This window comes from Papilio xuthus, unplaced genomic scaffold (assembly GCF_000836235.2).
Source record: "Papilio xuthus unplaced genomic scaffold, Pxut_1.1 DF825946.1, whole genome shotgun sequence".
NCBI lineage: Eukaryota > Metazoa > Arthropoda > Insecta > Lepidoptera > Papilionidae > Papilio > Papilio xuthus.
In genome coordinates, this window is record NW_013532703.1 from 7,532,293 (window position 1) to 7,553,794 (window position 21,502).

Consider the following 21,502-nt stretch of genomic DNA (forward strand, 5'->3'; position numbering starts at 1 on the left):
TAAAATATGAAAAGGTTGTAAACTCACAAGTTTTCCTCAATTATGTTTTCGTATATATTTATTTTGCTCAATCTGAAAAATGTCTAAATTAAATTATTTTGGTTATTTACATGCATATAAATTTTTTCTAAAAATAATGCTTGAAATTATGTACATATCAAGTGTATATATAAACACAAAATTTGGTTTTTATAATTGACGGTTGTGGTCTAAGCTGCCTAAAAAGTTACCTTCCCGTACCGGGAATCGAACCCGAGCCTCCTGGGTGAAAGCCAGGTATCCTAGCCACTAGACCATACGGGATGTACCTTTGTTAATGAATGTATAGCAAAAATAAATTCCATAGATGGTTTGAAATGATTTTATTTAAAACTTACAAGTCCTTGGAATAAAATTGGGTAAGAATAACGTACTTTTCAATTTAAAACGAGTTTAATGTCAAAATATTCAGTAGCTGAAAACCATTCAAGTATTGACGGTTTATAATAATCGGTGAAAAATTAACATGTTATTATTTTATGTATATTAAATTCCAGACGTTATTTCGTACATAAAAATCGCAATCGAAGTCAATACGCGAACATTTCGCTTAAATTCATGAATTATTCATTCAATACGCGAACGAACGCCATCAAATTTACGAAATGACAACTTAAACAAGACATTACGAGAACGTCTGTCGTAACTGATGCCAATAAAAAGTAAATATATAAAAATTACAACATACCGAATGAAGAATAACGCAATACAATAGCCATGAGCTATTGGTAGATGTATGCTGGGACTCATTTCATTTTATTGTATCTTAGCATCTGAATAACGAGTATTATAAAGGTTAAATGTCAAGATTCGTATCTACAATTGTTTTATCATGCGAATATAATCAATTTATAATAATAAAAGAGGAAAAATTCAACGCTTAAACAAAGAGCAAGAATCATATTTTTGCAATGTCATTTTGGTCCAATTTTTCGATTTTTTTCTGTTAAGCAAAATTTCACTGCTGTTAATTTGCTTATCATTTTTGACATATTTATATAAACTAAAATATATTTTAACAGAATATATAATTTTAACAATATACCAATTTCTAATTTAAGTAAATAGACAGCATATAAGGGATTATTCTAACGGAATAATAAAGTAATTCCTCGTCACAGTGAATTTAATAATTAATATTTGACGTTAGCACTTCAGCTTCCATCATTATTGATAGTGACATGAAGTACTTTAAATGCCGGGACTTTGGATTATGAAATTGCACGTTAAAATGTGTAAAATGAGATTAATCAATGTGTCATGAGAAGGTAAACAACTAAAATGACAGTAATAATATCAAGTTAAATTAGATTACTAACTAAAATGCCTGTTATTTATAAATATGAGTTTTATTTCAAACTAAGATATCTAGTAATAATTAAACATGACACCCGATAGTGTATCTGTCCAACGGTAAAAAAAATCAATCGGTTTTAATAAACATTTACTTATTTATTTATTTATTTAAAAACTGCATAGCGTCCTTACAGTATACAACCAATTTGACACTATACTCACTTTACATAACAGTTTACACGATAACATATTTTATAATAACAGTAAATAACACATAACAATGATAAATAAAAAGAAAAAAATACATAGATAAACAGTGCAAGAATACATCAACGCGTAACTAAACATCAATATTCAAACGTCTTCCACACATCTGTACGCAGCCTCTGTGAATTTCGACTCGCTGCAACTAATACAAATATACCCACTGTCGTCCCGACTCCTGCGCTGATTTAAAAGGGACTTAATTAGTAGACTATGTTCTATCCATTGAGTCGGTCTTATAAAACTTCTAACAAACAACATCCACATTGGTACTAACTATACTTATATTATATTAGTAAGATAGTAAAGATTGCGTATAGATTCGCATAAACTTGATCTAAGCAAAATAATACTTTATTTATACGACTATACGACCATTAATAATACCACTTACAACGCCGCGCCGGACAAGACGCAGATGCCCTGCTCAGTTTTAAGACAGGAATACGTTCTTTTCTTAAAGCAACAGAACACCGTTATCAACTGAGCACTTTGACCTACTAAACTTGAGACATATCAGAATATTAACATTGCTGTTTAGATAGAAATTAGAAACCAGACATAAAGAACAACTTAATCGATCTTTGCACAATTTGGTTGATGAAATTAACCCACTAAATGAACTGTAATTTGGGACAACTTTACTTCTAACATTTTTAATGATATACCTAGGTTTGTGAGAACCTTGGTTGAGCTGGCAGACGCGGTTTTTTTATAAGTAAATATTTTTAGGAACGTCTATCGGCGTCTTTGTGTAACGGCCGACGTGGCCTTGCTCGGCCGTGACTCCGCCGCGCTCGCCGCATTTCACACGAAATAACAATACACATAAATATAACACATATACAGTTTTTGACAGAGATTTTAAGGTATTTATAAATGTCTAACTAGAAATTAGTTTGAATAACCAAGAAGACATTCTAACTTTAATCCGTATAATCCAATAATACTGCGGACAATATCAGGAAATTACATCTCATACTTCTACATCTGTTAACCCGGTAAAGATACAAGGATATATAAAGGAATGGATGTACACGCAAAATACTTACTCGAACTAACCAGTGTAGTACTGGGGTAATAAACATTTATAATAAAACTATAATAGTTGTCGCCCGCGACTCCGGCTGCGTGTTTGCCTAAAACATAAAAAAAAATTAGGGGTGGACTACCCTTAACATTTAGTGGGATGAAAAATAGATGTTGGCCGATTCTCAGACCTACTCAATATGCTCACAAAATTTCATGAGAGTCGGTCAAGCCGTTTCGGAGGAGTATGGGTACGAAAATTGTAACACGAGAATTTTATATATAAGATTTAAAATTTCAAAAGTTGTATGTCTCGAGGTGATAAATAAGTATTTTTTCTCTAATATATAAAGTAATCAACTCAAACAATGTATGAAATCTTTAAATGAACAACGGATAATGTAAATATATAGAGGTAAAGACTTGTGTAAGAAAATTCGTAATTACGCCTACCTTCTCTTAGGTCAGATAGGTGATTCCCTCTTCAAAGATAATCGAGCTTTCGCTTCATAATCATTGGCAGTAGGATCTTAGCACGAGAAGATTGCGGTCACTGTACAAATAAAGCAAGATTTAGTATCTACTTAATTAGCACCTTCTGCATAGAAAACATTTTATGAGTATACGTAGAAAGGCTCTGGATCTATATAGAAACCTGTTCTTTAGTTTTACACGACGACTTGTTCGCCAAGCATTTCACGCATCACTTACAATACATTGGTACATTGTAATTGACGTTAAAAGAAGTCATGTAAAGAATTAATAGTATAGAACACAGAGTATTTTATTTATTTCCTTTCATATTAATTGTCGTTTATGGGTTTGTTAGGTTACCTGACGCTAAGATATGCTTTCGTCACGTTGTAAATGTCTACATCGTGATTAACCAAGTAATTATTTAACTGAGGTGTATTCCCCATGTTTACAGAATTCATCGTTTTCGTCTTACCGTAGGTTTCTAAGACCAAAATGTCTGTATACACATCTTAATTCTTGCTATTATCTTTGACAAAATATAAATATGTTTACATTTTGGTCTCAGAAACCTTCGGTAAGACGAAAACGATAATTGGTTTTCGAACATTTTCGGATGTATTGCGGAAATTCAAACAGTAATCCTTTGGTTTGAAACAGTCCGCGTATAAATATTAAACAAGGCAGGTTAGCCTCGCACGATGTCCCGACTGACGTGAACTTCATTACAACTATATTAAGGCTTAACACAACACACACGCCTTTGTTCTTCATGCTATCGTTTTACAATAAATAATTTTTGTTTTTAAAAAATTATAATTCGATTTTTAAATTTTTACTTTTGATTTGACAAGATTCAATACTAAACATCGATATTAAAAAAAGAGTCTTGACCGACAGACGGAAGGATAATAAAGTGATACTATAAGAGTTCCGTTTTTTTCCTTTCGAGGTACGGAACCTTAAAAATATAGTTTGGGCCTTTCTACACTGAAAAAGTTACTTATAGTGTTATAAAAATACTAAAAGCTATATTTCAGGGTAACAAAATTCCTTCCGTTTGAAGATATGAATTAGTCAACGAGAAAAATATTATACTTATTGACAAAAATCACTGATTGATGGCTGTAGAATATAAAGAGAAAAAGATTTTAATAAGAAAATGTAGTGTCGTGTGGAAGAGGCCTTGCTCTGTGCAGTCGCAATAGCTTTACACCTTCATTAGTTAAAACGTGTACTCTAAATCGAATCCCGTTCTCTCCACTTGTATGCGAACGTTGCACTTGTGTCATAATGATTTATAAATTATTACAGTACCGTTAAGAAGTTGGTATGCGATATAACACGCGTCCAATTAACTTTGAACTTTTAAATCTCTTTCAATGTTTGTCTAAAAGTACACGGTTTAGTGGAGGATAGAGGGCTCCTTAGTTTGGACGTGGTAATGACGTGTGTATATTTTGACTGGGGGAGTCGAATTTCTGAGCGACGCGAATCGTTCTTCGTGCCCAATTCTACAACAATGGCGTCTTAATGGCGATAAAGTTTCGTTGTGTTCGCGTCGCGTGTAATGTCCGACTTCGCCAAATGGATTTTGTATTATAAATCTGGCAGCGTTTTTGTATTTTGTGAGTCAAGATTTCCGACTTCCCTTGTTTGAATGAGTATAGGCTGATGTATCACAAGATAAATAGTCGTGACTTATGAAATATTGTGTTGAGAAAAATAATCATTTAATATTCTCAACCATAACCAATATACAAGGTGTCCCAAAAGGTTACGTACATAGGAAGGGGGATGATAGGGGTGGTCACAAGGGTCACCAGAAAAATAAAATAAAAACTCCCCTCTGGGTATTAAAAAAAATAAATGGCATTTTTAAAAACTTAAAAATTTTACACCTTCTGGAACAATTTTAATTTTCTTTAAAATCTTTGTTAGTTGTATTGTTTTTTTTATTTCATATTGATAAAGGGTTATTGACGATAACATAATAGCTTTTTTTTTAAATGTAGCAATATTTGTAGGTCATTGGTTATAAAATTGCCCCAGAAGGTGTAAAATTTTTAAGTTTTTAAAAAATGCCCTTTATTTTTTTTAATAGCCAGAGGGAAATTTTTATTTTATTTTTCTGGTGACCCTTGTGATCACCCCTATCATCCCCCTTCCTATGTATGTAACCTTTTGGGACACCCTGTATAAGAAAAAAAAACGATATCACCACACCACCAAAGGTTTTAGTTGTTATTCTAATAGCTAAGCTTTTGATTAAATAAGACTGATAATTAAATTTCTTGCCGATAACTTTATCAGTGCCTTTATGAAAAAAGTCTTAAATGAAGTCGACTAAAAATGAACGCAATCCATCGTTTTCCATTTCCAAAGGTCAAGAGGAAAAGCGAAGGAAACAAATCGAACACCGGTAATTCTAAAAGCAACGAATAGAAACTGCAATATGCCGGGAAAAGTCTCAGCGGTAATTTGAAGTTTTTTTTAAAGTAGATTATTTTGAAGAAGAGCTTGACTTCGTTACTAAAGATTTTGCCACTTTTTATAATTGTGTAAAATAGATAAATATTTATAGCCTTATTTTAAAGTTTATTATTACTAAATTCACTAAATTAGATTATAAAATAAAGTCGTGGGAATTTTATTTTTACGAACAGCTCAATCTGGTACTAAAAACCAAAAACATTCGTTACTAAACAGTGCTAAATCAAGCGTATACTAAACAGCTTTTTGGGTCATACAAGCTAATATGTTTTGTAAATATGTCCGCGAGTGTAACGACTCTCACACATCGAGTCAACACGTAGGCGATGTCCTAATGGAGTGTCGATGATTACGTCACCAGATAAGAACAATAGTCATTTTTCGGAATGACACCACAACTCGAAAACAATTGATAAAAGACCGTTGTACAGTCGAGGACTTTTATTTCCTACCCTGTGAAATGTCCTTTAAGGCTTATCTTACTAATATTATAAATGCGAATGTCTAGATGGATGGATGGATGTTTGCTTGAAGCTATCTCCCGAAAGGCTGCATGTATCACGCTGAAATTTGGCATAGATGTAGAACGTAGTCTAGAAGAATATATTGGCTGCTAATTAAGTTTTCTTAATGCCGCGTGGACGGAGTCGTGGGCGACAGCTAGTTATACAATAAGGTAGAAAACTTTTGACAAAATACTTACATCCGTGATAAATCATATCATAGTGACTCAGTGTACTGTAGATCCTAAGTGGGAATCAAATTTAATTCTTTAATTGCACAGTTAAGATCATAAGCGTGTTTTTGATTTGGAAAATTCTGAACGAAATGAGGATGTTCTCAGATTTGACGTAATTCAAACAGTGCATTTGAGTGTACTTCACACAGTTCAATAACTTAAGCCTTTTGTGAATTAAAGAATAAGGAGATGAAAACGATGTTTGAAAAGTTTAATGAGAAAATAAACGGTAATGAGAATTGCTGGCTGATTGTTTTATTTTTTAAACAGTTGCAATTTTTCTTTGCAATTAGTGGTACGATACTTTTTAAGATTTCTTGAAATGTTTTTACCTCAACCGTTTATTGACGATAAACAAACGGACTACATTATTAGGTTGGAATTTTTAGTAAATATAAATCAGGTAATATTTTTTTTTACCTGGTTTTGAGAATAATTAGTCAAAATATCGGATATACATTTCCAAGGCGTCATATGTTGACCAGCTATGAGCATATCTTGAAACAAAGAGTAACCGTGAGGTTTGCGCGAAACTTCCTGCCTCGCACAGCAGCGTTGTGAAATGGTCTGTCTTCGGCGGTATTTCCAAATCGCTACGACTTAGGGTTCTTGAAGGAGTGTATCACCATCTCGAAGGCCGGCAACGCATCTGCGGTTCTTCTGGCATTGCTGATGTCCATGGGCGTTGTTGAATAAATCGGAGTTCCCGCTGCTCGTTTGCCCCCTTCTGTTATTTATTAAAAAAAAAACTTGGAATAAGGTCTGGTAGACTAAGTTATGTAGTGGGAACCATGAGGATCTAATTTGAACATATTCATTATTTTGCTTGTTGACAAGAATGACTATTGATAATTTAGTTTATTTATTTTTAATAAAACATCGACATCATCAAAAAAAATCGATACAAGGGTCATATTTTTATATCGTTAAAGTGAATGACCAAGCAAATGTAAGGGATTGTAGTAATGTGTATTTTTGTGGGAAAAAAAATAAAAATATACATATATCTATATAAGGAAAACAAGGTCATAGGATATTACGATAGTTTTTAATTTATGTAAACTGTACTTAATTTTAACGTAATTAAATGAGAAATATCTTGTTTTGTTTCTCGATAATCATTATCGAAATTAAACAAGTGAGCTTCAACTTTTTGTAGCTCAATTCTTGACGAAATTGAAATAACGACACACTTACGACACACTGGTTCGCAACAACGCCAATTCAGTTACCTTTTTCTTTTTCGAGTCGGGTTGAAGCGAAGAAAGGCCGAGTTGTTTCAGGCCATTGTCGCATACCACACCTTATTTGGTGCTGGTTGCTATAACGAGTCGCGGAGCGTGTGTACGCGCCCTAAGGTATGGAGAAAACGACCGCGCCCCAACGCTCGGCTCAGATAAGCCGCGCTGCAACTCTGAATTTGCATGGACAGATACTCGTTAAAGATTAAATGTAAATCCGATCTTGTTTAATGCCTAAATGAATCTAGTTTCTGAAAGATTGTCTGTACATTTGTATTTGTTTTTTTGTCGTTACGTCGCCTACAAGATAAAAATTTCCTATATAAATATGTTCCTTTGGCAATGACACAGAATTTCAGTTAACTAAAGAACATAGATTTACCTAACTTTTGTGTGAAGTACTCAAGTATTAAATCACTAAATTATTGTAAAATATCATTAAAATCTGAGCAGTTATTTGTAGTAAGTAATTGGTGCTTTCGAAACGTGCAACAAGTTGAACTTTCAAGTAAGTAACACGGTCGCTACAGCCTCTAACAGGCTGACCTTTAAGTAATGGTAACTAGCAGCCTGTAGCGCTTTAATTAAGATCACCGGTCAACTGGTTAGTAGCTCGATTTTCCTCTTAACTAACACTGATTACATTGCTAATTTAAAACAAGTGAGAGGGTTGTTACAGTAGGGTGGACAGAATTAGATAATCTGACAAGAAATATTTCTCGTTATTTATATTAAGTAGATGCTTGACTTCTGATGAACTAATACTAATAGATAAAATGAAGTCATTTTAATAACCTATTCTACAGTTAACTTTTAGCAGTTATCTCTTTATAAACTCGAGCAAAGTCAGAGTAGGATGCTAGTGTATGAAATAGGTCTTATATTAACATTGATATTTCATGAAAACATTTTCAAATCTCGCGCCACTTTTGTATAAATATAAAAAAAATATGAGAAAAATTTAGAATGATAAACAAACATCATAACCGGAGTTTAAATCGAAAAAAAATCAAATATCATTTTGCAATAAGTTACAATTGCAAAAGATAATCAAAAAAAGCCACGAAATATTTCGATGAAAAAAAAATACGTTTCAAGTTCGAGATTCAAATTTGAAACGTTGGTCCGGTATTTGGCGAAACTTACATCACGACCTTATCGGAGTGGTCGTTATAATCCAAACCGACTTGGGGTCGATGAACTCAAGCAATGCAGATGCGTTGCTCGCCGGTTCGCATGTAGCGCTACAACCTCCCACGTGATATAACTTATAAGTCACAGGAGGTGGCGCTAGCGGACGCGATAGCGATCCCAGTTTATTTTAGGAAAAGTACATTTATTTTTGGAAAATGTTGAAATTCTCTAAAAACAGATTTTTAACATTACAGAGCTAATTATATTGTTATTTTATGAATTTATGAATGAATATTTGTCAATTAAAAGTAGTAGCTTCTCGATTGTTTTTTGGGAAGCTTATGTTAGTGTTTAATTTTGAACTTTTATAAAGATCAGACATCTTAACTAGACAAAGTTAAATAGATTTGGGTGTATTATCAATATATCTATTGCAAACCATTCTATTGACAAGTGCGAAAATATTAATGTGACTAATACAAATGTAAAGTAAATACATGTTTCCTAAATTTTTGTTTAATAAAAATAAAATAAAAAGGTTACTTTAAGTAAGCACCTTTAAGACGATAGGTGTAAGATGATTTACATTATTCATTTATCAATTTTAAAAATCGCTTAACTTTTTTAAATTGGACATCATTCGTGTAAGAAGTCCGCCTACACAATGACTTCTCGATTTAAATCCGAGGTGATTTGGGAACTTTTTTGTTGCCATTCAAATTGGGCGCTTCGTTACAACTATAGCCAACGGACTTTGTACATTTTAGAGTACTCCAATTACATTTCAATATAATTTGAAACATTTCACAAAAATTATTTTAACTTTTAATTTGCAACAGTTTTTAAATAATTATTTTTTATCGCACGATATTAATTTGCTTAATTAAAATGTTCCTTAACGAAAAATATATTTGAAAATAAATTTAATTTAGTCGAAGATGTTGGCATTTTAATACCGTTAATTTTTTTATCATTCGCGATAAAAATACGACATCATTTAAGATAACAAACAATACAGGAATAAATAATGTCTTTTGTCGATGGACGTCCATTATTTCCTAAGATAAGCGTATATTTTTAAATTCTGCGTTTATTTTAGATGAGAAATTAATAGCATAAAGTTATGTATATTTTCACTAACAATTAATATTTGTAAAAATCTTATTAAGTTAAATAAATAAAGCATATATCTACGAAAGGAGTTTACATTCAGCAAGAAATGTACACATTTGACCTTTTTAAAAACGTTAGAAATCTAACTTTTTAATTTTATCTAGACTAGAGATAATAGATAAGTATAAGGTAGACTAGAAACTAGATAGATCACAGTATGAGTCATGCTACGACGGTCCTGAGAGGCACACTGTCACGTTTGATTACCACGCCCTCTATTGTAAGCTGTAGAAAGTTTTGATGCGAGCGCACGGAACGAAATCTTTTATGTAATACCTAAAGTACATTAGTAAGGTACATAATATGTGTTGTAGACACATAGAACATTTTTATTATTTTTAAACAAAGCATAAAGCCTAAAATATTTATAAATATCCTATTTTTATATTTGTGGTAGCTTTGTTTTCTTATTTATTGCCTGCTCTAAAAGCCGATACAGTTCTAAAGTTCTTCATTTAAACAAAAATTAAAAGTAGACAAGTCATTAAATTTAAAACAAAAAAAAACTTAACTGAAACTAGACATTTAGGTACTGATTGGTACAATTAAGCCGCGATATTGACGTGTGCTTATTCAATAGTTTTAACGGCTGAAGCTATACATTATTGATGACTTTTTTCCCATTTAGAAGCTAATCCAAATGTAATATGAGCGGTGTCTTTTTGATCCAACTTTACGTTGGTAAATAAGTTTTTATTTTATGTATAGTTCTTTCCAAATATGTCATCGGCGCGATGCGCGCTCTTCTCTTGCATCCCAATACGCTCTGCTACATTTAAAATTGTATTCTACGCAGCGATCCTCGCTAAGTTAAGAGCCGCCAAGATATGTTAAAACTATTATACTAGCAACGTGTGTACCTCTTGGCTGTACTTTCTATCTTTGATCAATAAACCATATTATAAACAGTAAAACCTTTGTTTTTGGAGAATTTAAGAGCTTGTAAGTGTAAATAGAAGTTGCTTTCATTTAATAAAATCTTGCATATTATATTTTATTACATTCATATTCATGCCTTCAACTGAAACTTTTGAATGAAATAAAGACGTATTGTTGTTTATTTCTTGCTCGGGAACGTGAACACAAAGTCACGTCTGGTGTTATTGAACGATTTTACAAATTCCCAAGACACGGAGAACTTCTACAAACTTGTTTCTGTAAAAATTCACAGATGAACTTTCCTGAAAGCCAACGGGATTAGAATTTTAATCGAGAAATATGTCTTAGTTCGGAGAGCCTTCGAAGTCATTAACAACTTCAAAGTTTAACATTTGAGAATATTTTTGAAAGCAAATAAAAACTTTTTGGGTATATATTTTTATGTTTTATTAATAACTAGCTTTTGCCCGCAATATCGTCTGCGTGGAGTTATAAATATGACTATTTGATTAATGAGTTAAAATGTATAGTACAAAAAAAAAACAAGCGTAACGAAAATAATTTAGGGATAAAAGGTGTTTAATGCGTTATAGACAGTAATCTATCTCTGTTTCTAATTTTATTCATATAATTATCATCCTTTATCTGCCCACTGTTGGACAAAGGTCTTCATAATCCATCAGTAAGAAGTGAGATTTAATACGTATTAATATCATTAATGGGCAATGTTTCTTAATAAATCAATATTATTATACTGCCTGTAATTACTTTGAAAGTGCTCCAGAGATTCTCAGCAGAGGGCGTTGTTTGCGGTGTGTAGTGCAAACTGCTTGCTTTGAAACAAAGACCTCACGACAGCTCTGAGACTCGACTACAATATTGCTAACTTTGAGGTGGCACTTGCCATTAACTATTTCTCATTTATACATTCTTTGTGTTAAGTTTATGTTTGATTTGAATGGTGTTATAGCATCTGTTAATTAGTGTTACGGAAATATGAAATCGAAGATTAGGTTTTTAAAGTTTTTGGTTAATATTAGTGTTTCATGCCTTCCTTCGTATCTGACGGCGGTTTGACTGAAGAAATTTAAGATTTTTTATCTAAGATATAACAATTATACTTTTATAGTTAAAAAAAAATAATAAAAAAGTTAAGATAATAGCGGATGAAATTCATACCGGCATAAGAAAATTACGATTATCGGATTATCCGGATTGAGATATCTTGAGATGAATTCTCATCTTTCGTTTTGAAAATAACTTACCGGATGTTCGTTGGCGGAATAATCATGAAGCGTAAAGAATAAAAGCAAATATTTTTGTATCAAGTGTCTTTTACGATTTGGTAATAATGAAAAATTTGCATTTTAATGTTATACACCAGCTCGATACGACTCGAATTCTATCTATCAAGAATGTGTTCGTTTTTGTACGAAATTTAACTTCTTCATAACATGATTCTCGATCGGTCACACTGTCTGGCTTTGCAACGATCACGCTTAATTTTTTTATGATCAATTTTGACTCTTCGCTTTGTTATGTGAAGTAGCGACAAAGCGAAAATATAAAAATTATAAATAGTAGTATTTCAACTATTGATTCTTTCCAATTAATTTTCATGTTTCATATCTGTTCACACAATTACTTTAAAAATGTATTGAGCGTTGTAGATGAAGCGAGTCAAGAATTTCCAAGCCAATGAATTACTTTGACGTAATAAGCCCAAACTGAATAAACGACTTTTTAATTTGAATCGAGCCAACCGCCATCGACATGCCGGCAGTGGCGCGGCAGCCGCACGAGATGGTTACGAGATGTCGCAGCGGCGGCGGCGGCGCTAGGGCGGCAGCGCGGGAACCGGTTGTCTTGTCTCACTCAGTACAACGAAGCCGCCAGCGCCGGCAGGACGTACTATTTTCTTACTATTAATCAATACGACCGATTTGCAGAACGTTCGCGAAATTCCACCGAAACCCGAACCGGTCCATGGCGCCAGCGCAGCGGCCATTATGAATTTCGGCCATTTTGGCTCCGCTAACGCTCGAGCATTACTCGTTTCTAGTATTCGTATTGTTCAATGTTGCACTAGGTGGTATAGAGAAGGATTATGTCTAGATTTGAGTCGGTTAGGTTTAAGGTTCGGGTGACGTCAGCGGGTGGCATGGCGCGCGGGCGCGAGGGGCGAGGGGCGGGGCGGCGGTGCGGGGAGGGGCGCAGCGCCTGCGCCGGCGCGGCCAGTCGCCGGTCTCCCGCGCACTGCGAGCTGCGCGTGCGCCGTGCGACGCACGAGCCCCGTGCCGTCAAGGGCCAGGGCCTATTTCACTACGTGCGGCCGCAGTGTTCGGTGCGGTGGTCGCGAAAAGGCCCTTACTCCAGTCGAGATACCGTGCGGTCGGCGACTGTAACACATTCGGATCCTCGGATGGGTGTCAGTTTTGATTCTTCGTTGCGGGTAAGTTTAGATTTATTATTTACCTTTCGTAGTTTAAGAATTCGGTGAAGATTCTGAAATGAATTAAAGTTCTCTTAACTTTGAGAAATATTCATCATAAAACTTAAATCGGCTGCGTTGTTGAGATAATGAAATAGACGTCGAGATTTTCGGCGCGGTCATGCATCCGGGTTCGCGGATCGTTTGTCGTCGCTCCGCCCACCGCGGGCCTTGACCGCCGCGAACCCGCGTCGCGGCCGCGCGCCTTACAACCTCGCGACTACTACGCCCGCTCCTAGAAAGTCTGCCGGCCTCTTGACAGCTTAATGAATAACTTGTGAAACGTACGTCGTTAACTGTGATTAGGTTATTTTCTTGTCGGTGCTCCGTAATCTCGTCTCCGGCGACATGAAGTCTTGCGATACAACTTTTCTTTTGAGTGATAATCGAATAACATTTCTACAATATTTTTCCACTACAATTTTTTAAAATAATCCATTACAAAGTTTTATTTAAAAATTGTAGGGATTTTCTTGGCTCGCACTCGTTGATGTCTAATGTTGGGGAGTTCGGGACGTTTCTGTACATGTGTAGTACTCGCTAATCGTTGTTGTTTTAACTGTTCCAATATTAAAACTAAAACAAAAATAACGATATAACATATCGTTATTTACCTTTTCATTACTTTGATGACTATAGGATTTTTATCTACCCTCTTTTGTGTCCCTTAAAAGATAAAAAGCCTCGCTATTCTTATCTTTCCTTAAACTTCAATCTTACCTACACATAAAAATTGAATCTTAACTTTATTATTTGTGGCGTCACCAAGCATTATTCAAGTTTCTCATAATTAAGAATATAAACTGGAGTTTATGCGGTCGCTATTTCCCGCGCCGGCGCATGCGCATAGCAACGACAACTTTTACTCTGTTAATTAGTTGACGGCATACTTTAATCAGAAAGGTAACCTTTAGTTTGATCAAGTCAAAGTTTATTTCACTAGGCATCTTTTCTAGGGGATTTGAGCATTTGACACTATTGAAAATAGAATAACGTAATATCCTACTCTTCGAACTGGCGGAGAACGGACCGTCTTAAATAATTAATTGATTACTCACAATTAATACTTAATGAAATCAATACTGGATTTGTTGTGGTATCAAATGCTACCCAAATACAGTCGTTTTATGATATACCAGTAGCTGACCGCGGCTTCGTCCCTGCGGAGTTCAGTAATCAGTTCAGTAGTTTCGGAGTCTATTCAATGCAAACAAACAAACAATTCGATCTTTCTAAAATTATACTCAACAAATAATTCTTTGACCTTTTTGTGTCGGAAAAACTGCAGATAATTCCGTTCTCTTTCAAGACCTTCAGCCCGCTATGAGCTAAATTTTCGTGATTTAATACAACAAGGCCGCAGTGGAACTAACTCGAATCGTAGTAGTAGTATATTTGTATTTAAATTAAACTTGTAAGGTTCCAATTGAGAAGTGTGAATTATTATGTGATTTTAGGTAAATGTAATAATAATATGTAATAAGAAAGAGCGTCGGTGGCTCAGTGGTCAAGCACTTGACTTTCAATCTGCAGGTCCTGGGTTCGAATCCCGCCATGTACCAATGTGTTTTTCGATTTCCGATTTACATATGTACATTTATCTTACGGCGAAGGAAATATCGTGATGCAACCTGCACATATCTGAGAAGAAATTCAAAGATATGTGTGAAGTCAACCAACCCGCACTTGGCCAGCGTGGTTGACTATGCCTAATCACCCTTAACTTAGGGTAGGCTCCGAGCCCCTCGGTGGGGACGTATAGTGAGCTGATGATGATGAATAAGAAAACCAGGTTGCTTAAATAATTAAAATGAGCTTTTTACTTTTTCTTCTCATTAATTACATTCAACTTATAACTTATAATATAACAATTAACTTATAGTTTATAGGCTTGATGTGACAATCTACCCTTGCCCCTATGATTTAGTACTAGCCGGTGTCAACATAACTAGTATATGAGTGAAGTCAATTTTATTTAGTTTAAACCAATCCGGTAATAATGACGAAGTATCGGCCCGAACCGAGGTTCCTGAGTGAGGTTTAGGCTAAGTGCCATCTGCGCTCGGCCACCTCAAGCCCGCTGAAGCTATAAATGCCTCATCAAGGCAAACAATGGCAGTTCAGTCACAAAAAAAATAATATTATGACATCGAAAGTTTCAATTACAATGTATAGCTAGCATATATGCTGTATCTAGCATCGGACATTGTAAATTCATTGCTACGTAAATATACAAGACAGAGTCGTGTTTTATTATTTCATCTTAATAAATTAGCAACAAGGAAAACCTAGTTTAGTCATTCATAAACGTCATGGAATTTTACATATAACGTGCGGAATAAAAATATTTGATAAAATTTATTTCCTATATATTAGTTTATTATTAAAACAAGGTAAATCTTAATCCTTACGCAAGTTTTCTTGATATAGTATCAAGTTAAAATAAAAAGGAATGAGTAAATAACGTGATGTCGTAACTTTAAGATTAAAGTAATCATTTATAATTTTTAGGGTTCCGTACCTCATAGGAAAAAAACTGAACCCTTATAGAATCACATTGTTGTCCGTCCGTCTGTCTGTCAAGACCCTTTTTTGATAATTTTTTAAACTGAAATTGTTTTCATTTGTTAATATTATAAATTAATTTTACATTTAAAAACTTTCCTTATAATCAACAAGATCGACAATCTTTATGTATTTATATAAGCAGTTCCAACACGTAACATAGTTACAAAACATCGACGTTTACGAAACACCAAATGAGCCACTAGACATCGTAAATCGTTCGATTAATGCGAAATTGATGGGGATATCTATAAAGTGCAATATGACGACATAAATCCGACATAAAGCTACAACTCTCCGACTCCGGCGCATTTATAAACTAGCTAATGCTCGTGACTTCCTTTGCGACGATTGTTTCGATTAATTAGTCATCTGACTCGTTTCGTTAGACAAAATATTTGATATTTTCATCATTAGCTCACTATATGTCCCCATCAAGGGGCTCGTAGCCTACCCTAAGTTAGGGGTGAATAGGCCATAGTCAACCATGCTGGTCAAGTGCGGGTTGGTTAACTTCACACATATATTTTTGAATTTCTTTTCAGATATATGCAGGTTGCATTGCGATGTTTTCTTCATAAAACATGATATGCACTAAAAACATAATAAATAAAATATCTATATATAGATTTGAACGTCGTATGTCGACATTTTAATGTTTTTAATAACGTCAGGTTTCCACTTATGACCTGTAATCGTTAAAAACTAGAACAGATTTTAAATGTCTCTCGCTTGCCAATCGGCTGTCGATTTAAGTTTTTTTTTATTTGTATCGGCGCAACGAGTTTGCGAAATAACCATAGTAACTGTAGTTATATAATCTAGATTATAAATACCTGGTTACAATGATTCTAAAAATTTAGTCATGTTCGTTTTGAGGCGTTAATAAATCTTTTTATTATGAAAATTGTGGTCTGTTTGTTTAGGATGCGTGTAAACTGGTTTACGGTAAACGACTGAAACTATAGTTCAATGTGAACACGGCTTAACAAATATATTTTTTTCCTAAGTGAAAATTTTCGTATCCGCATATCAAGATTGAGATAACAAGTGATTAACTCGAAAAAGTAACTTCCCGTTACTCTATTGTTTGAAGTCTGTAATAATATTCTTCGGCCTGAAGAGACCGTCGACTCCGCGACTGTAAGAGTGTGTATTCAAATTCCTATTTACATATCCACTGACCGTGAATGTGTGTGTGGGTGTACGTGTGTGGGTGTCCGTGTGAATCCGCCCGTCGAAGAATGTGCTTGGAAAAATCTAACAATCTGTACGGTGACCATATTTAAGATTTTTTTTGTATTTTTAAATTTTAGAACTTACTATTGTTTATTTGTAACATCAAAAGCGTCTTAATAAATGTAATTGAGTGTTACTTTTTTATTATAGGGTAACGTAAAATAGACATAGAAGATTGAAACCAAAACAATCAAAGTTAATTAATTGCTCTTACATATTTCAGCATATATAAAAGCAAATGTCATGGATTCGTTTTTTTTATATTGTTCCGTCCTTACACGATATTCCCAGATGAGTATATAACCTATCCATTTGAAACAAAATATAATTAATAAGTAACTTGGTGTCTTTTAATACTAAAACAATTTAATAGGAAAAATCGACGCATATCATTTTGTAGGCATTACTTGTGGATGTAAGAGTGTGTTAAATTAAATTTCCAAAGCCAAAAAGCATGAAGTAACTCCATACATTAACAGTGTTTTCGTCTAACTCAAGAATTAGTCACTCGTAGGTTCTCCATTTACAAAAGCAGTGACCGTGAATTTCTCGTGTGAACACCGCGGCGGCGGGCGGCGGCGGCGGAGCGTACCACGTCTCCGTCTGCATCATTTCGTTTTATTACTTACCTCAAAATTAAATTAGGAACTATTCGCGGTTTTGTTTCTGAAAATACTCGAGTTTAACTCACAGTCCAACTGACATACAGTTACTACACTATCGTAATGCATTAAAAAACTAACCTAAAACTATAAAGTTATCTGGTTGTAGGGCAATGCTGACTATATTTCCTAAAAAGACTTATTTCTAATTCTTTGTTAGCTAATATTCTTCAATAAAAATAAATAATGAATATTAAGTATGCGTGGTTACGATAAACTAAAATTATATACTTTTGTCTCATTTAATATCTGGTCATCCTATTAGACGTTACAATGAAGTGCATTAGGAGTGTACTCACGGACAAGTGAGCGCGCCTGTTGCGGCTACATCTTGCCTGCTTGCGATGACTTGTACGTCTGTGGACAAAACATTTAATATTAGTCAATAAATCTACAAATTTTATATAAAGATTTAAATCTAGATAATACGTTTGATTTGTAAAAAACACTTTAAAAAGCACAATCGCTTCTAAAAGCTTTTTAACTTATGAGAACAATACGCTTCGCTTCCAAATCCTTTATTTGTCTGGCTTTTATTGATGGATTCTAGAATTCATTTGCAAATTGTAGATATTTTTCGAGTATTCACTCACTTTTGTTTCTATTATCCAGTACTAATACTTTTACGATACTGTTAGACACATAGATAAAGAAAGGCAACAAAAACCACGTCATACTTCTTATAAATTGACATTAAAAAACTCAAGTGGTCATTCTTTATTCGTTAAATTTAATTCTCAGAAGTGAATTTACCTGCGCCCGCGCAGGTTCTGTCGCCTTTTGTTGACTTCTTAAAGGTACGAGTTTCGTTCTTTAAATGTAAACCTCAAACAAAAGAGTCTTTTATTCGAACAAGAGTGCGTTCCTTCTTTTCGAAACTTCCTAAACATAAGTCTAAGATAAGATACTGTCATTGTTTTGTGTTACTAAAATTGTAAATTAAACAATAGCTTTTTAAATTTTGTGTAGTACACTACATAGTTAAAGTACAAATACTGTACGTCTTTAAGTATATAAAAGTCTGGAGTTTATCCTTTGAAACACATTTAAAAAGGTAATACGATTTAGTTTTAAGCATGTTTCAAAATATTTTTAGTGCGCTAACGTTATCTCACATATTTCGTAGTGCATTAGAGAGGGCGTTAGCGTCGCGTAAGCTTTTAGTTTTATATTGGTATTAAATCTTTTTACCGCAACCGCTCAGTGGACAAAATGCACGGAATAGTTCGTAGTCTTTTCCTGTAGTATCAAGGTTGCTTGCTTAAAGAATTTGCATCGAATTCACATTCGTAACGAGTTTGTACAAAAACAATGTTTCGAAATACTGTGTTTTTATTTTGTGTCTTAAATTTAAAAACGTAAGTGTTTAAATTTTACGATATTAAAAGTGATCATTAAATATTAAATTATTAAAGCATATTTGAAAGTGTACAGAGTTTTAAAGTGCTATTATAAACAAATATATTTAATTAAAATAACAATTATTAAAACACAGAAGTTGTTTTCGCTGTTACATAGGTAATCTTTATATTCTGCTGTGTATTTACTATAAAAATTTTACTTAGTTATTAACACAGGTTAGAGTTTCTTTAAATATATAAATCTTTTAATACTTTTGCTTATTCACTGTTTTGTTATGTAAAAATCCATATATCAGTTGCACCCAATGAGTAGTGCGAGCCAACTAGGGCGTTGATGGCCAAGTTCGGGTGTCGTAGGCGATATTGTCCGAATTTTACTTGCAATTTTTAGACTTTCTATTGTTTTTGGCTAAAATAGACTGTGCTTATTTGACTGCTTACCAGTTGACTTATTTATTCGATTGTTTATTTTCCCAATTTTCTATTATTCTTTAACCAATATTTGTGAAGCATTTTATGAGATTAAAAGTTTTGCTTTTACCGAAATGCCATCGATCACATCAAATCAACAAAAAGTGAGTAATGTAAAGCAAATATTGCTGCGTCTAAAACAAAGAATAATTTTCAAGTGTATAAGTTTTAAATTCAAACAAAACATCGTGAAGAGGAATATACCTAAATTCTCCCCCATTCGGTTTCGACTAATTAATTTCAACAGTGGAACCGAACCGCAGGTATCTTTCCATTTACTCGAGCAGGTATCGCGGACACCTGCCCATACCCTGCGCCGTGTTCACGCTGACCCTCCGAAGGCATTTCATTTTCCCCTCTATCGCCCTTGCGTGTAATAACCGCGGGGGGATGTACGGATCTAGCGTAAACTGGTCGTCAGTCTTGCGCGGCCACCTGTAAGGCGTAGACGGTTCCTTTTAGTGTGCCAAATGATAAAAGTGCTTTGTTGTGTTGAATCGCATCTGCTCTCATACTGGAGGTATACGTTTTCTTTTTTTAATTTTGTTGCTACGTTCATGATATATCTTGTCAGATGTATGTTCTTTGCTCGTATTACAAAACGGATGTAATATGTATCTGACTCGAAGTATTTTTTTTTTGCAATGGCTCATAAAAAACGTGTGGCGTACAACCGCAAAGGTAATGCAATATTTTTGTAATTCAAAATGATAATTTCAACGTCTAGTGCGTCGCGTCGGTGCCTTTGTACTACAATGTATTAATGAATGAATCAATTAGGTATGAATGACTTCGATATATTGTTAGGTAATTAACGATACTACGCAACAATATACTAAACTACAAACTCTAAACGAAGTGATGTAATATACTCAATCCTCGTAAATATAAAGAGGTATGAAGTAATATGAATTTTTAAAAACTTATTTTAGGATCTCGTTTAGACAAACGTAAATTCGATCACGTAGCATGCAGACTATAGAGTTGATTATCATGTCATCTATAACTTTATATTTTCGACGATAAAAGTTATGAAAATTAGATTTGTTTCTTCAAATGTGATTTACGGCCAACACTTGGAGTTGGGAATCAGTAAGCTTTGTAAGGCTTTGGACAAATTATTCGAGTTCGGAGGGATCCCGCTTTGATCCCGGGGTCGGGCGGCGGGTGTTAGCTACTTCGCAAATTGAATCGAAGCTAACGAGACGTTTGCCCTTTATGATTCGTCTTGCCGCGAATATCTAATGCAGGATTTGATAACATTAAGATTTTGGATTGCTGCAACTTTTCATATCTTGTAGGTGCAATCTGTAAAATATCAAAATCCATTTTTGGAGTTAATTGTTGTCTAGTGGAGTCGATATTGAGCCGTTAAAAGTTAAGTTCATGTGTACTTTATTCTTGTTTCGTATGTGGCTACGAATGTTTAATTTTAAACACGTTAAGTAACACTCTTTAGAATGTAAAGCGAAGTGTATTTAACATAAAATATTATAAGAATCACTTTGTTTCCGATGCAAAGCACAGACATGATTCAGGAATACCTACGGCGACTAACTTTACGCATGCCAAGTGTTCAAACTTGCCACAGCCGCGACCAGACGCCGGCGAATGGCGGCCCAAACTGGTTTCGTTGCGTATTTTAAATGAGCAATTACTATGACTACTGCAATTATAGACGAGATAAAAAATTGTAAAGTTTTACCACATATAGCTTATACAACGCCTCGATTTAACTACGTACTGACACAAAAACGACATCCCAGTTCCGGCGACACTGATGCCAAAATCGCGCGACAGGTGTCCCTCCTGACGACACAGAATTACCACAATGCAATTCTGAGAAACAAGAGTGGGTCAAGATCCTCGCCGACCAGTCGATATCACGCAAGGATGTCGGGAAAAAAACTTGCGTAGACGAGTTGTCTTCTAGTAAAACACGATGGTATTTC

General features: G+C 34.2%; 1 non-coding gene across 1 annotated transcript; it reads right to left on the reverse strand.

Moving 5' to 3' along the window:
• Positions 1-231: 231 nt before the first annotated feature.
• On the reverse strand, positions 232-303 carry TRNAE-UUC (transfer RNA glutamic acid (anticodon UUC)). Its single transcript has one exon. It is a non-coding gene; the product is annotated as a tRNA-Glu (tRNA).
• Between the last annotated feature and the right edge of the window lie 21,199 nt (positions 304-21,502).